Consider the following 16,512-nt stretch of genomic DNA (forward strand, 5'->3'; position numbering starts at 1 on the left):
GGAATGACAGGAGAGGTATGTGTCTGTCTTTTCCCTTTCGCAACTACAATCTGTCTGGCAGAGACCCGAGTGAGCCAGCGCATGAAGGCATGGACTGTTTGTTATCAAGAGCGGCCCGAACCTCTGAGATCGCCTCAGAAGACATGCCTGTGAAGAAGAACTGTGAAGAATGGTTAGCTTATTTTCTTTCATTATTCTCCCAAGTGGGTGCACGCGTGGAACTTGCTCAGTGCACCTTTAAAGGTGCCATGATGTCACTGTATAAATCCTTTCATAATGTTGATGTTGCTTCACTTGTAAGTTCTCCAAAATATTTCATTAAAAAACATCAGCGTGTTGTTTTGATCCGGCCAAATGTCACTCCTTAGTAAAAGGTTGATTGCGGTAATGATGCAGCTCTAACAAATTGACTTCACAAGTTAGAAAACCGGTCAAACGCGGTCCTCCCACATCACTTTCCCCTCCATCCACACCTCCCTTCTGTGGAAGGGAGGTGTGGATGGAGGGGAAAGTGATGTGGGAGGACCACATCACAACACTCATTACAAATCCTGTAATCCTGGCTGGTTGAAGAATTTGTGTTGCAGCTTGTTGGACAGGCGAGGCCTAGCTGACCAAAGGCTTTAACCTGGCGGGGTAATTCAACACAATGGGACTAAAAAAAATTGGCACATAGACTGCGGGGCAGCGGGGAACTAGCTGCAGTTGCACTTAGTACCCGATACCGTAGCGAGCTCCCTGCCACAGCTGTAATCCAATTCTTCACTCCGATACCTCAGTGGAGAACCTGCTGCCAGCTTGTTGATGGCAGGCTGTTTGCTTGGTGGTGTACTCTGATTGGAGAATATGCATTACAAAGAAAGACAGTCTACGTACAAAGACAACCCGTTTTCTGATCTGACCATTTTTTAAAACAATTAACATAGATGACTGTCTCTGAGCAGGTCTGTTGGTATTCAGTTTAAATGTTAACACGGCCTCATCAGTGCACAACAGACCATATTATACTCCCAAAACCTCAGAAAAATGAAATTTGCTGTCCTGGGCCCTTTAAAATGCAGGTGGCAGAAAGTTTATGAATTATCCACCTTACTCAACTTAAAGCTATAGTTGGTAACCTTGTTCAGAAAAACTTTTTTTTTTTTTTTTTTTTTAGAACTCATGCTTGAATTTGTGAAAAAAATGTAATGTCACACTCCACTTTCTCTCAGCTGCCTCAGCACCTGTTCAGGCACAGTGGTTTACATTAGGCAATCACACTATTCCAGCTCTTTTCTAGAATTTGTGAACAGATAATGTATGAACACAATAATGTATTTATTTCTGCTATGTTTTATATTATGCTGCATGAATACCCAAATCACACAGGGATTTTCCTCTTCCAGCAACAGCTACATTTTTGACCAAATAATAAATGTAAGATTACCAAGTGTTGTTCTCCTGTTCGGGAATAATCCATGACCTCATTGTGTGTCATTGCTTTCTTCTTGTTATATGATTAACAAGTTGCAGATGTAGGCGCTTATCCTGCATATCAAGCATGGCTGCTGACTCCTCAGTTTTCTTTGCCATCCAGGCACAGCAAGTGAATGCAAATGGATATGAACTTCAGCTGACTTTCAATGTCATATTGCTTGAACAACAATAACACGCCACTGGTTCAAGAAGTAGGGTTGTATGGGTGCAAGATCAGTTTAAACATAAGGGCTTTGTGGTCAAACGTTTGATCATAGTATATGTGAGGATACTGCTGAAACTTTTTCTCAATTTTAGGACTCCATCTTGCAAATTCTACTCGGACTTTATCCATTCTAATTCCCCCAGACTCTATTTTCTACATTTACAAAACTCACCAAACCACAACTTAACATTACCTCAACATTCACAACAGAAAAGTGCAATAACTTCCTGATATCTTTTCATACAAAAATCCAAATCATTCACAGCTTTAGTTCTTTCTCTCCCCTGTCAGACACCACCAAACTTCTCATAAACATAAAATTCTCACCTTGTCATCTTGACCCAATTCCGTCTCCCCACCATAAAACCTGTATTCTCACCCTATTCCCTCTCAAAACTCATATCATAAACACTTCACTTATCACCGGTTCCGTCCCATCCCCACAAAAACTTTCCACCATTACACCCCTCCCGAAAAAAACCTGGCCTCAACCCTGATCACCTTGACAACTTTGGATCCATCTCAAACCTTCTGTTACTCTCAAATAGCCCGGAACGCTCAGTTATATCCCAACTCAACCAACATCTTCACACCTCTCTGCCATTTGAAATTTTTCAATCTAGATTCCACATCCACCACAGCACAGAAACTGCCCATCTCTAGCTCACCGATCAATGACCTCCTTAGAGTGCCAACAGATGATGGCAGAGGAGATCCCACTCTCCACAATATATTTATAGGAGATTTGTGTCATCTTGATGCAAACCCTGAAGGACCTAAGCTTCCTCAGAAGGTACAGTCTACTCTATACCTTCTTGTAGACAGCTTCACAGTTGCGTCTCCAATCCAGTTTATTGTCCAGGTGAACACCAAGATATTTATACTCCTCCATTTTCTCTCCTAGGATGTTAATTCTGTTGGACCTATTCCTATTTCTCCTGAAGTTTACAATTTACATCTAAAGACTAGAGTACATATAAGTTTCTTCAGTAATTGTCTTTGTGACACTGCTGCTTTTTATTTTTATCATATTGAGAAGAAAATAATAGAATACTTACTATCTCAGAATATTGATTTTTTAATTTTTTTATTGGTCCCCTTTCACTGAAAAAGTGAGCTATCATTACAGGTTAATTATCTAATACAATCTATATTCTAGTCTATGTTATGTTATTTACAGAAAATTCTAAAGTCATTATGAGAGGTTATCTAAAGTTTGATATTTAACTATTCTTTCTAACTACACATAATTCATACTTTAAATATGTTAAAATTGCAAGTCCCCTTCAAGTAATCCAATTTTATTTAAGAATCAATTAAGCATCAATAAAGTGTTTATTTATTTTTTTTTTTTTTTTTTGCAAATCGAAACATGGTCAGCCTAACTTTATAAATACAAAAAAAAAAAAAATGCAAAAGAAAAACATCCTTGCATTATGATGATGCCACCAGCACCAAATGAAACCATGGTGAAGTCTGGGGTCCCCTTCCTGACTCCTGACTCTCCACCCTCGTCTGACCAGAGCACCATCCACCACAGTTTCCTGCATCTCCTACATAGCTTGTGGCAAACTTAAAACAGATATTATTTATTCTGGTCGCTCTTCCATATTTGTGGAAAGTACTACTAAATATTGACATGTTAATTGTTGATTCTCTCATCTGAGCTCTAGATGTCTGTAGCTATTCTGAGTCAGCATGGGCATCTCTGCATTTCTGATTCACAATTTTCTTGCCAGGCCCGTCAGTTCAGGCGGACATCCGTATCTTGGTGGGTTTGTAGTTGTGCTATACTCCACATTTTCAGATAAATAGATTCAACATAGCTCTTTTGAACATTCAAAGCTCAGGATAATGTATTTTGGTTCAAACTTTCCCTTAACTTCAACACTGAACATTCTGATGAGTCATGATGAGTCTTCCTTGTGCTCTTGATTCACTAACACAAAGATGGACTTTATTTAATTATCATCCTTTTGATGTTATCCAATTAGAGATGGCTGAATGCAAATACAGACTGCACATCTCAGTTTCTTTTAAAACTTGAAAGCAATTTCTCCCTTTTCTTTCACTTCACAACAATCAGGTACTTGGTGGTCCATCACTTAAAATCCCAATACATGATTGCTGTTATAATGTGTCAAAGTGGTATGACAAATAAATGGGATGTATTGTATGCAAATGTCTTTGTAAAATTGGGCCAGTAAATTTCCCACATAAATTGTCCTAATTTTTAAGATGTTTTTGTTTGTTTGTTTGGATGCTTTTGAGGTCATATGTCACAGACACCCATATCTGAATTATATGTTTGTGTTTGGGTCAAAAAACAAAGGTTACATTGGAGGTTATTAGCCATTGAAAAAATTGCAAATATGAGTTGAAGAACAGAATTATTAGTCATCACTATGTGCTACAATCCTAAATCAGCCAGAAAGTCACTGGTTAATTGATGTTAAGGTTCACATCTAGTTCTTGCATTAAACCTGTGAACAACTTTTATCATTTTGCTAATCTATCTTGCCCAGCTGTGACGCATATTCATCAGAGATGGTTTTGATATGGGCGATATGACTCACTGCCCAGAGAGCCGTTCTATCAGACATGAGCAATCAAAAAGAAGTTAAAAAGTCAGTTGCCTCTAGACCTTGTTTTTCTGCTTACTCTCTAGTCAATCACGAGTGAATGCTCTCCCAGTGTTGTTCCAGTGAATCATCTTTAAGAAAATATAGCCGTACACCACTGGAGGATAAATAAACATGATGTTGCTATTTGATTTGTACATTTTAGTTCATACTGATTTAAAATGATATCTCACTTGTCTTTAAACCAGTTTTGATCATCTCTTAAAGTATGAAATACAGTCTGTAGACTGGTCAGAGGTGACCTGGATTTTTAACCACTAAACAAGAATTCTTGAAGACATATTTATTACACCTTAAATCAAGAGTGTGTTATTATTATTATTATTATTATTATTATTATTATTATTATTATTATTATTATTATTATTATTATTATTATTATTATTGATGATGATGATGATGATGATAATAATGATGATGATAATATAATATTTTTATTAATTTTTTTTGGACCATTTCTAAATGATCCAAGCATGTAAGCCTGGATATGTAGACTGGTCAATCTTGGATTGAATATTTTTTCATTGTTCACAGTTTTAAATATTCATGCAAAAATATTCATGCAAAAAGTATTAATGAAAAAAAGCTATAGTCATTCAGGTCACTGTGCAATTAATTTTTCTTTTTTGTTTTTGAAATGATTATCACTTTACATCAAATCACAACACTGTTTATACTTGGAAAAAAGTGCAGCTGTCTAACATAATTCACAATCATTTGTCACACATGCTACTAAACAAAGACCTGAAATCAATTAGTCAAAACTATAATGAATCATACTTGTAAGCCATTAGATAGAAAGCAAACATATAGTTCTTGGTATGTGCTTTTTTTGGATTATGAGTTTGAGAGTGGAATTAGGAATTATCTTTGTTCTGCTCTCCCCCTGGACATGACCTCTCTTGGCCATACAGACCTTGAGAATGGATGGGAGGATAAGAGGTAACCCAAATCTCTGTTCAGTCCCTTTCAAAGAGTCTGCCTGTGTAATGACTGACAGGAGCAGATGTTATATTCATATTTACACTTTTAGAAAAACATGAGATTTTAAAGAAACATAAGACTGAATAAGTACAAATACTGGAACACAAAATGGTATTGTAAGTGAATAGTCGATGCAGGAAGAAAAGAGACGGGCAGCATCATGCATGAGGTGATGGGGTGATTTGAGGGGATGATGGAATACATAAATGCATTAATACAGAATTTCTATTTTGAAGCCAATCTTTTGTACTTTCAATAATGTTTTCTTATGGGTGAGAGAGACATTTTGTCTTCAAACAAAACACATTACAAACAAATATGTTCCAGCTCCTGAGATTTTGAACTTGTTATACCCCAACCTTTGAAATGTTTCATTTTCAAAGATTGTAAAGGTAAAGGTAATGCACAAAACCTGATCTTTTTCCTCAAAACTCTCTTTTTTACCTCTTCGTTACTTAAATACATGAGATTTGGCTGTAAACATATTGTATTATTTTAAAGTTTAAAATGAGGTTTAAACAGTTAAAACTTTGACTTTTTAATTTAATTTGTATTAATAAAATAGTAAGTAAATAGGCAAAAAATAAATACATATCATACAACAATAAAACCTTCCCCTTACTCTAGTAGTTTATTTCTGACTGTTTTGATGAGTTTGACTGATTACAGCTTATCGAAACAAAACAACTAGTTTCCCAGAAATTTGAGGAAATATGTATATAATTTTTTATGCAGAAATGTTATGGTTTCCATTCAAACATAGGGGACATTGTTGACGTGACCGATGGCCACTGACATAATCCATATGCATGGCCTCTAAAGGATATTGTTGAAGATGGCTGTTAAGAGACTGCTGTATCCAACCATCTGAATGGAAAGTTGAGTGAAAGGAAAACGTGTGGTTGAGAAAGGTGTGCAGGTAATATGAATAACTTAAGCCCTAAGAGGTTGTATAGCGCATTCAAGAATTTGGCAGATTACATCCATGAACTGCAGCTGAAGGTGCTGCTTCAAAGCCACCACACTCAAATGTATACAGGAAAAGATCTACAACTATTGTTTTTCTTGTCTGAAGTGTCTCCTTGGCAAAGAATAAAAAGATCCAGCTACTCTGTGCTCTAACCTTTCTTTTAAAGTAGTTTTTTTTTGTCTTTTTATTATTTTGATCCCTGTGTCTCACCATATGAGGCACAGAATTATTTTTATTTGAGGTCCATGTGAAATATCTGATTGACATAATTTGGGGTTTTCATTGGCTGGAAGACATGGTAGTCAAAATTAACTGGAAAAAAAAATGCTTAAAATGTATCACTGTATGCAGTTAATCTATAAAATATGGATATAAATTTTTGAAATTGAATCACTGAAATAATTAATACCTTTTATGGAATTCTGACTTATTGAGATGAACAAATATATTCCGTGAAGGAAATCAGGCTCTCCTTGGGTCCTCCTGGTGATCCGGTGGCAACAGCTTAACTTGCTTCTGCCTTGGGTCGGCTCTTACTAAGGACTCAATTTTACCAACACCAGGGCTTATTGCTCTTCAATATTGGGCTTTTAGGCTTTAGACAACAGAGATCTTCTGAGTTTGAGTATCAATGAAGAGTCGTCATAAAATAAAGAAAAACACTGTTCTTCACGGTCTGGGATTTATCTATTCTTTATGGGTTTTTATATAGTAATCTTAGAAAAAAAAGAAAAAAAAAAAAGATCGCATTTGGCAACATTGTGATTCGCAAACCGCTGCGTTTTGTGCCCATAGATTAGGAACCAAATCCTGTGGCCAAATGCATTCTGGTGCCATTGTTTGCGCAGCGTTAGGACCCAGGGAGGCTGACGCTGCTGTTCTCTGCAAAAGCAGCATGGATACATTTGTATGCGCCTGGCTCTCTTCTCGCCCCCGCTGCACTAACCACCCTGTAGCCCCCATAAGCGCATATGGTTTTCTACCAAAAGGAGAAGACTTATCAAGTGACTCTGCTTTTGTCTGACTTAACAATGGTTCGTCTTTAAGAAAGCGGACGTCTCGTCTCCGCTGAAGCCGCTCTGTCACTAGTTGAAGACTGCGCGTATCTTTCCGCCGGTGCCGTTCTTAACAGGGCGCGCAGCAAACAAAAGTTTTCCCGAGCCGCCGGTATGGAGCTGTTCTTCTTTTAGGGAGGCTTGTTTGAAGCTTTGCATCGTTTTGCGAGAGGTGAGTACAGTTTACCTTCTCTGTTAGGGAGTGCTGTTGGGTATAGGAGCGCTCACAGCACGCTGATAAACGCTTTCTGCCGGTGCAGTTTTGTCTGCATGATTCATACACAATGAGCTGCAGCTTATCCGAATCCTGAGAACGCATAACATCAGGATATGGGGAAATGCGTAAATGTTTGTGTCAATGCGCTAAGTGGAGTTTTTAGTACATGTATAACACTTTTAAATGCAGAATTCGATATAAATGTTTGATTTTATTGGGAGATGGGTTTGTTCTAAATGCGTTTTCTTGTTGGAGACTTGTGTGCATGTCTGCGTGTGCTTTACTTGTCAAAGCAGCCTGTTGACTGACAGACTGACAGGACGCTCGCGCTGCTCTCCCGGAGCTGTTCTTTCTCCGTAGTGCTGAAAGTTTCCCAGCTGGCCACATGGCTTGACGAATCGAGGAAGAGGAAGAAAAAAGGAAACGAGGCTTAGATGCGCGCACAAGCTGTCGTTTCTACTGGCAGACATTTGGGCTTTCAAAGGCTAAACGTTAGGAGGCTTCTTTTTGTCAGTGAATCTGTTAGAAGTCAATGATCCTTTGTCTGCGCGCTGATTTGCAGAACGGATGCGGGATCCCAGCGGGTATCACATGCGGAAGAGAATTCAGTAGAGGTTCTCTTGCTGTTTTATCAGTAGTGATATGCAAAGTATCATAAATTGTTTTGATCGTTTCTTGGTTGTCTACCTTTGCATTGATGGACTCCAGAGACAAAACAGCTGCACAATAGTTTTTGTTTTACTTTAAAACCCCAACTTTAAGTAGTGCATCCTACATATAACCGATTGTAACTGTCGTCCGTTTTCAGAAGGCTTTCTTTTTTAAATCATTCGATAAATTACATGATTAATGTGACACTGAACTTCGGGAAGACATGTGGAAAGCTGTTAGAGAAAGATGGAGAGCTATCCACGCTGTCTCTACTCCCTTGTGCTTCCTTTCTCTACCGCATTAGTCCAATCATTCTTTGCTGCAAATGGCAGAGACAATCTACACAATAAGTCATTTCTTAAAGACACACAGGTCATTTTATTATTTTATTATATGTTACTTTTTTCTCACAGTAGATCTTTTGAATAGATAATGTGGTGCCACCAAAGGGTAATCAACACCACAATACATTTGATAGCAACCCTGCTGCTCCTCAACCCCACCTCTGCCACAGATTTTTATTCCTAATACAATTTCCCAACACAATCTTTATTTATTTATTTATGGACTTAGATCATTTTGTTGTGTTCTTCACAGTGTGCCACCATCACATATCAGTCACTCATTCCACGCTCTGCCACCATCTCCCTGATTCAATAAGGTCGAGTTAAACCCCTGAAACTCTGTTTAGAATTTGTCATCCCAGGATATTAAGTGACCACCATTGGTCATCCTGTATATTAAAAGGCTTATTTGGAAACAGACATGTAAAAATAGTTGGATTTTCAAATAGACTGGATATAATATGATTTATGTCTCTTTTAAATGTAATATGTTTTGTTATGCAAGTTTTGCAGATCTGTTGCTGTAAGGCTTAACAAAAAAAAAAAAAAAAACACTAAAACTGGGATTATTATTAATATTAGGATTAGGCATTTATAATACCTCTTTCTGTTGGCTTTTGCAGCCAACAGAAGAACAGTTTGCTCTCAAATTGTCATGAGCTGGTTACAGAGTATCCCAAAGTAATAAAAAGGTACAGTTAAAAACAAAACTGATGTAGTGACCAGAGTCTACCCATTATCCATGGATCTCATGATCCTCTCCCACCTGTTTCTGCACACTACATGTCAGATGGATGAAAGAAAACTTCATAAAGACAAATGGGAATGTTTCTAAAACAAATGGATGTCATGGGGTAGAAACCAAAGCAGCACAACATGTCACTGTTACTAAGGTAATGCTGTTTAAAAGTAAGAACAGTATGCCTCTTCAGCAGCAGACTGGAGACTGGCTACAAGAACAGACAGCATGATCCATTAACTAGCTAAAATTAGTTATATTTGTGTTGCTCCAAATAGACTATATCTCCAAAGTTTTTGATTATTCTTTGCATCAAACTGTGAAGAATAGCTACTGCTAAATTTACTGGCAATTTTCAAAAATAACCAGGATATGTGAAATATAACTTTTTATGAATACAATCAGTGAATGCAATTTTAGCAGCAGTGAAGATAGTTGTTGCTTTTCTGTTTGTGCAGTATGTGTGATATGTTTTTTAACTTTTGTGTAAATACTGTGATACAGTAATTTCATTCAAATTTGTCATACAGTTAGCGCATACGTTACATGCTGTCTCCCTAAAACACTTAACTATGTAATAATTTCCCAACCTTCACTATATAAAAGGCATAGTTTTGATAAAGAAAATGTTGCTTGTACATGTGGTGCTATAATTGATGTATTTGTTGATTTAATAATGTGGTTGTTTAATTACGCATTTCTGTTTATCTCTTCTTTTTCACTGGAGATATTCAGTGCCTTTTTTTGTGAAAATATGTTGAAGAGGAAACATTACCCTGCAATAAACTGGTGAAATTGTGCTCTAAAACTGGAATAAATGAAGCTCTGCAGGAATACGTGAGCAATTCAGTCTATGGCTCAGGGAAAAAAGAAGAAAAGACCCAAAACGTGGCTTTATCTCCTTGTTTATATGTTGAAGATGTGGCTGTCCTATGCAGGCCGCTAGTCACATGTCTGTGGTTGTCTCAATAAGTCTCTCTAATCCAGAAAGGAAGACTAGATATGCCTTCATGGCAAGTTTTGGGCTTATCGGCAGACTTGGAAACTGCGTGGCTGTCTGAATAAGAACATTAATAGATTTCATCTAACAGGATTATGGTGATATTTGGGAAGTGGGACAGGAAGCAGAAAAACGGAGAGGACATTAATACCCAGTGAGCTAAACCAACAACACTAACTACTGTGTGAATAATGATTATTTGAGAGAGACAGAGGCTTTTGCCTACAAATCCCTCAGAACTGCATTGCTGATTTAAGGCTGCGCTTGCAGTCACTATTCCTGTTTGGGAAAGATTGTCGCTCATTTGTATTCACTGGTAAAGAGACTGTAAGAGATTTAAGAAAGATGGACAAAACCTCCACGTTTTTTAGCACAGGAAGCATTTTCTGTCTAGACAAAAAAAACACACACAAAAAAAAAACACATAATAACCTCTTGTCAGGTACAAATGATAAAGGAAGTTGCCATCCCTCTCCTTCATCTTGCTCCATCCTAAAGATGCCTGAATGCCCCAAGGCTGATGAGGATTGATTTTCATTTTATTGTTTTTATTTTTCATTCCCCTGTCAAAACTCATGAAAACCAGTGTCCTGCAAGGCTGCTTGATTGAAAAACTCCAGTGCCCCCCCACGTTATCCGTCTGTGGCTTCTCCACACAGAGCCCTGAGGCTGTGGCTCCGACATCATGGGGATCCTGTTCCCTGTGAAACCCGACCTCACATGCAAAAGGTCAAGTGCTGCTAGTTGTCATCAGGTCTCATCATTCTCACATGATGCTCTCATTTCGGTGCCCTGTGGATGGCATGTCAGTCACCCGTGGTGGCGAGTCAATTAGTCATGTCTGATGGAAAACAATGAACCTTTTCTGATGGGATTTTTGTAGTCCATATAGGGTGCACTGCCAGATGATGGCGCTTTCAAACTTTCCTTATAGGCCCTTCAAGAAAATCATTGCAAAACTGCCCCCTAATAGCCAGTTATTCATTTTAAATCGTTCCAAATAGCTCAAAAGGTTTTTGAATAAGGCAAACAGTTCTATTGATTTGAGTCAGTCTCAAAAAACGTGAGAAGAGAAACAGATTAAGGCATCAAAAACAGGGAAAGCAGAAAAGATGGAGTCAGCAGTGTGAGAAGAGGAGATGGTGATCAAAGATGTGGAGATTAAGAAATCTATGATTGCCTCTCAAGGAGATCGACTGATCTGTAAATAAAACACAGTTTTGCAGCACCATGTGGAGTTCGATGCTGGTAAATACCTGGGGGATGGCTGGGAAAATCTGTCACAATGTGCTTTTATGCATGTGCACAGAGCCACGTCCTCATTTACAGGGTCTTCCAAAAATATTTAAACCATCAATATATTTCTTTAGTATATTATGTAATAAATAAAAAAGCATATTTCAGCTATAAAGTGGTCAGAAATAACAAATTACTTTTTTAAAACAAATCAAAACCATGAAAACATGACATTGGTTAATACTTGGCACCTTTGACTCTGTTGCGCCCAAATAAAATGTAGCCAGGGGTAAATTTGCTCTGGGATGTCCACTGCATGTAAGCCATGGTAATATTCTGCTTCTTGGTTCTAAATTAAAATATATTTAACAATAAGAAGTGATTTAAAATGAATTGGATAATACTTCTGTGAAAAAAAAAACAGATACAAAGAATCCATGTCTAAGAAAACACTTATTAAAAGTCAAAGAGTTGTGTGCTGATTCTGTTGACTTAATTTCACAGTTTCTTCATATGACGGTAGCAGCACGATGCTGTGAGCTGCTTTTCATCAGGGGGAAGGGGGCCAGAGTTCATGGGGAAATAGTGGGCGCTAAATACAGGGCCATACTCAAAGAAAACATATTGGTTGCAGGAAAATATTTAAAACTAGGGCAGAGATTTATCTACCAAAAAGAAAATGGCTGTAAACATAGAGCAAAAGGCAAATTTGGTTTAGATCAAAGCACATTCATCTGTGAAAATGGCCCAGAGAATCTGTGCTAAAACTTAAAAATGTATCAAACTAAGCTTCAGGGGGGCTGAATGTAAATGTACAGCTCAATTTTTAAGATTTTTACCCTTAAACATTTTTGAAAACCATGCATCATTTAATTTTTACTTCACAATTTGCCTTACTTTGTAGTGATCTTTTCCATATAACCCTAAACAATGAACAAATTACACGAGAAAAGTTTAAAAAGTTCACTAAAATTCATCCAAATTCAACAAGCAAGATCCTACTTTTAGAGACCACCCCAGTCTTGACATTATTCTAACCGCTAAACATAATTATTCAAAAGAGCTTACATTTGCAAAACGGTGCGACTCTGGCACGCCTGCTAGAACCAGTAAAGGTCTGTGTTAGTAGCATCAAATGCGCTTGAGATGGATAGACACCTAAATAACCTGGACGTTTGACATTGAGGTTTCTTTGCATTTCAGAAATATGGTTAAGTTTAGAGAAACGTCCAAAAGACTCATACAAGAGATCTTGGCCAAGTAAAGGTATACAAAAATAACCCGAAAGTTTTGAGAGCTACAGCTGCCAGTATTGGTCACAAGTATAAAGTTAAAGGAACATTGGCTGTGCCAAATGGGTGAGTTACAAAGAGGAAACTTTTAATGCCTGCCACCCAAATCCTGCAAATGCAGGTGGTCCAAAACCCTTAACTGACTGCAAGAGATCTGCAGCAAGATAGGTTGCCAGCAGGTGCTGAGGTTTCAGTTTCCACAATAAGGCACAAACTAGAGGGGCTACGGGGTCTGACCAACAGGATGGTGATCAAACGTGTAATGGATCTGTGGCACGTCTCATGGAGGAAGAATTAAACATGTGCTGAAAAGCCATGCCTGTAGTAAGCATCGTGGTAGCTCACTGATGCTTTGGGGCAGCTTTGCTTCCGCCGGCACTGGAAACCTGCAGTGTGTGGAGGGTAAGATGAATTCAATCATAGGAATTCCTTGGAGAAAACATTGTGCCATATGGTAGGAAGCTGAAGCTTTGGGCATCATTGGATACTTCTAACAGGACCGTGATCCTAAGCACATTGTAGAGTCTACTAAGGTTTGGTTTTAGAAAAAGTCCTGAATGGTACTAGAATCACTTTCAGTGGGCCTGACTTGATTCCTATTGAAATGCTCTTGTAGGATTGTAAAAAGGCGGCTGGAGCATAAACCAAGGAACATTAAAGGACTGGAAACTTTTAGCCATTAAGGGTTGGCTAAAGTTCATCAGGAACTCTACCACAAGCTGGTGCCTGGCTATGAAGCACATTTACAGCAGGTTTTGACAGCAGAAGAAAGCTCCGATTAATAGCAAAGATGCTTTTCCTTGAAAGTGATTGAAAAATTATGAGACTGCTATAGTCATAAAAAGTGCCATTTTGTGTTTTATTAGTAGAAATTACATTTTAAATTGGTCTTATTGAATATCTTTACTGCAAATAGCTGCTAACTTTTTTATTTTGCCAATAAACCTAATTTGTAAGAAGGGTTGAGCAATTTAAGCTCCGGCTGCACGAGGGATATAGTATTTTTTGCTCTCATGTATTTATGGTCGGGCTACTTTGGTTTGTGTTTGCTGTTAGACGTTACTGTCATGGAAGAAGCATTGGGTCTTACACAAAGTGTGTAATTCCAAACTGATGTAGGGCTCCATAAAGTGTGAAATTGAAGAGATAGAAAATGTAGCGGAGAGTGTGCTCAATGATTTGTCTCTAGATGAGTGCACTCCAAAACTACCGTGATGTAACCCACACAAAGCATGATCCTTATTGCTGGCTGGTGTTCACATTCTCAGTTCTGGGCTTCACTGTGTCAACTATTTTTAAAGGAAAGATGGGATTTGCAACTTTGCTGCTTGTCATTTAGTGTTGGAGTAAATGCTCAAAGGAATGCAGCTGTTTTTGTTCCCCAAAGGTTTGTATTGTTCACCTGCTCTAAGCTGCTTTATCCATCAAATAATAAGTGCTTGATCTGTCAGCGAGCTCAGCATGAAGGAGTCTAACATTCAACTGTTCTATGTCTAATATAATTGCTCGGGCCACCGTTCTGTGGATGCAGAAAGCTTTTGTTTTTACTTTAACAAGATGCTTATTATTTTCAGTTCTAAAAATGTACCAAAGCCATGTGAAAATTAAATATTGAATTTAAAACAATGAGTGGACACTGGTACAATGTGGGATAAGCTCAGAACACTTAGATTGTGTAGCCATTTCATGTATGTATAAAGAGCTCTTAAGCAAATGATCCTAAAAGGTGTCCAACTCAATACAGGCCCTTTCAAACATATTCAAACCACCACTTAAACTTTTTCACATATATTCTTATTACCACATAGAACAAAGTTGCACATAGTCATCAAGTAAAATGAAGCATTGGTGTGTATTCAGTCCCTTCCAATCAGAACAATGTTAGGTTAAAAATCAATATTAAACGTTTTTAAGATAATAAAGAACACTGTTTAATTCATCATCTGAAAATATTGAGACTATAGCAAAAATCAAAACCTATAAAGACATGACCATCCACCAAAAGTCAAAGGTCAAGCATAAATGTTATAAATGTGCAAAGGAGCCAAGATCCCTTCAGGTGACTCTGGAAGAGATACAGCTATCCACAGCTCAAGTGGAGAATCTGTTGACAGTACAACTATTAGTCATATACTCAGAATTTTTGTGGATGAGTGGCAAGATTAGTCATATTTTAAAGAAAACCAAATGAGGTGTCGCTTCTAGTTTGCCACAAGCAAATAGGGGAAAGACCAAGCATGTAGAGAATGTGGTCTGGTCAGATGAAACCAAAATAGAATCTTTTGATCTATACGCAAACGTGTTGATGACACAAAACAAGGACTGTACATCACCCACGGTGAACCACGATCAGCATTGTGCTGTGTGGAAACTTTCCTCCAGCAGGGGACATCCTGGCAGAAAACCCGTTAGAACCTGCAAAATGCTTAAAACCTGGAGTGGGGGTTCACATTTAAGCAGCGCAAACGTAAATTTCCACCAGGGATGCATTACGATTTGAAATTGAGGAGCAGCACCTCAATCTAATTATTGAGTACAGAAAAAAAAGAAACACTCTAAAGACATGGCTCTTCCCTGGCTCTTGTTTTAACAGCATCATTTTAGCCAAGGTTTTAATTTAACTGTGTGTTATCCACACAGCTTTACACGCACACCTCAGTGAAACATAAAGTAAATCTCTCTCCAGGTGTTGGGGGGGGGGGGAACTCCCCCTGCAATGCTCTGCTTAATCTCTAGATTTTTTTCCGGCCCCCAGTGAGCAGCGACACACTCACATAATGATAAACCTCCACATGAGAACCCAGACACATTCTACACCAGTGGCACCCACCCCACCCAGCATTTGGCCGGGTATCTGTGGTCTATTATTCTGTGTTTCCTCTTGTGGTAAAGTGCTGCATTATTTAGAGGGGTTTTAAAGTCATAAAACAGCTTGGATCCCAGTGGGAGGCGCTGGGGAGTTTTTCATTTTGGAGGTTTTTAAGGTGTCTTTCATACGGAGGTGTCCCGCATTGGAAAGCGGTTGGAAACGTTGAGCTGAGATGGCAAAGGGCTACTGACAGCCAATGTTTTTTCATCAGTAGCTTCCTTGGCCTCATCCACTTTATCTACCTGCCTCCCTTTTTCTGATGAATACCTGCATTAACTGCTTCAGTTGTGGATCAGAAAAAAATAAGGATCCCTCAATCTCCATTTTGGCAGCAACCCGGTTATCACTAAAACCACAAATCAAAGCTGATCTTTTTTTCTGACTGCGCAGCACTGATACACTGCCTATCCCCCACAAAAAAAGTCACAACCTGGATTTGACATGGCTACACAGTGACACAGTTGGTAGCACCGTCGCCTTGCAGCAAGCAGGGCGAGATGAATCTCAGCCTGGGGTCTTTCTGCCTGGTGTTTTCATGTTCTCCTCGTGCATGTGGAGATTCTCTGCAGGTACTCTGGTTTCTTCCCACAGTTCCAAAACACGCCGGGTAAAGTGATTACTCTTCAAAATGTCAGAACATGTTAATCTGTTTCAGAATGGTCAAATTATTAGCATCTGTCAACCAAAAATAGTGTGGGGAGCAATCTTGTTGGCGGAAGAAATGTGTTCAGAAAAATGCTTCTTAAATTATAATGCAGTCAAAATAATGATTGCAATTACAATAATCTACAATTGCTCAAATGATTGATGAATTAAAATTGTAACAGCAACA

The 16,512-nt window shown here is 38.3% G+C and overlaps 1 protein-coding gene across 3 annotated transcripts in view; it reads left to right on the forward strand.

Moving 5' to 3' along the window:
- robo1 (roundabout, axon guidance receptor, homolog 1 (Drosophila)) overlaps positions 1–16,512 on the forward strand; it is a 494,194-nt gene that overhangs the window by 149,965 nt on the left and 327,717 nt on the right. For 2 of the 3 annotated variants that reach the window (XM_036149997.1, XM_036150000.1), the window contains exon 1: positions 7,143–7,504. The exons of the other annotated variant lie outside the window; for it this stretch is intronic. The gene's annotated coding sequence lies outside the window, so the exon portion shown is untranslated. Of the gene's footprint in view, positions 1–7,142; positions 7,505–16,512 lie in introns of those variants that run through there. 3 annotated transcript variants of the gene reach the window in all.

Source organism: Fundulus heteroclitus, chromosome 18 (genome assembly GCF_011125445.2).
Source record: "Fundulus heteroclitus isolate FHET01 chromosome 18, MU-UCD_Fhet_4.1, whole genome shotgun sequence".
Classification (NCBI taxonomy): Eukaryota; Metazoa; Chordata; class Actinopteri; order Cyprinodontiformes; family Fundulidae; genus Fundulus; species Fundulus heteroclitus.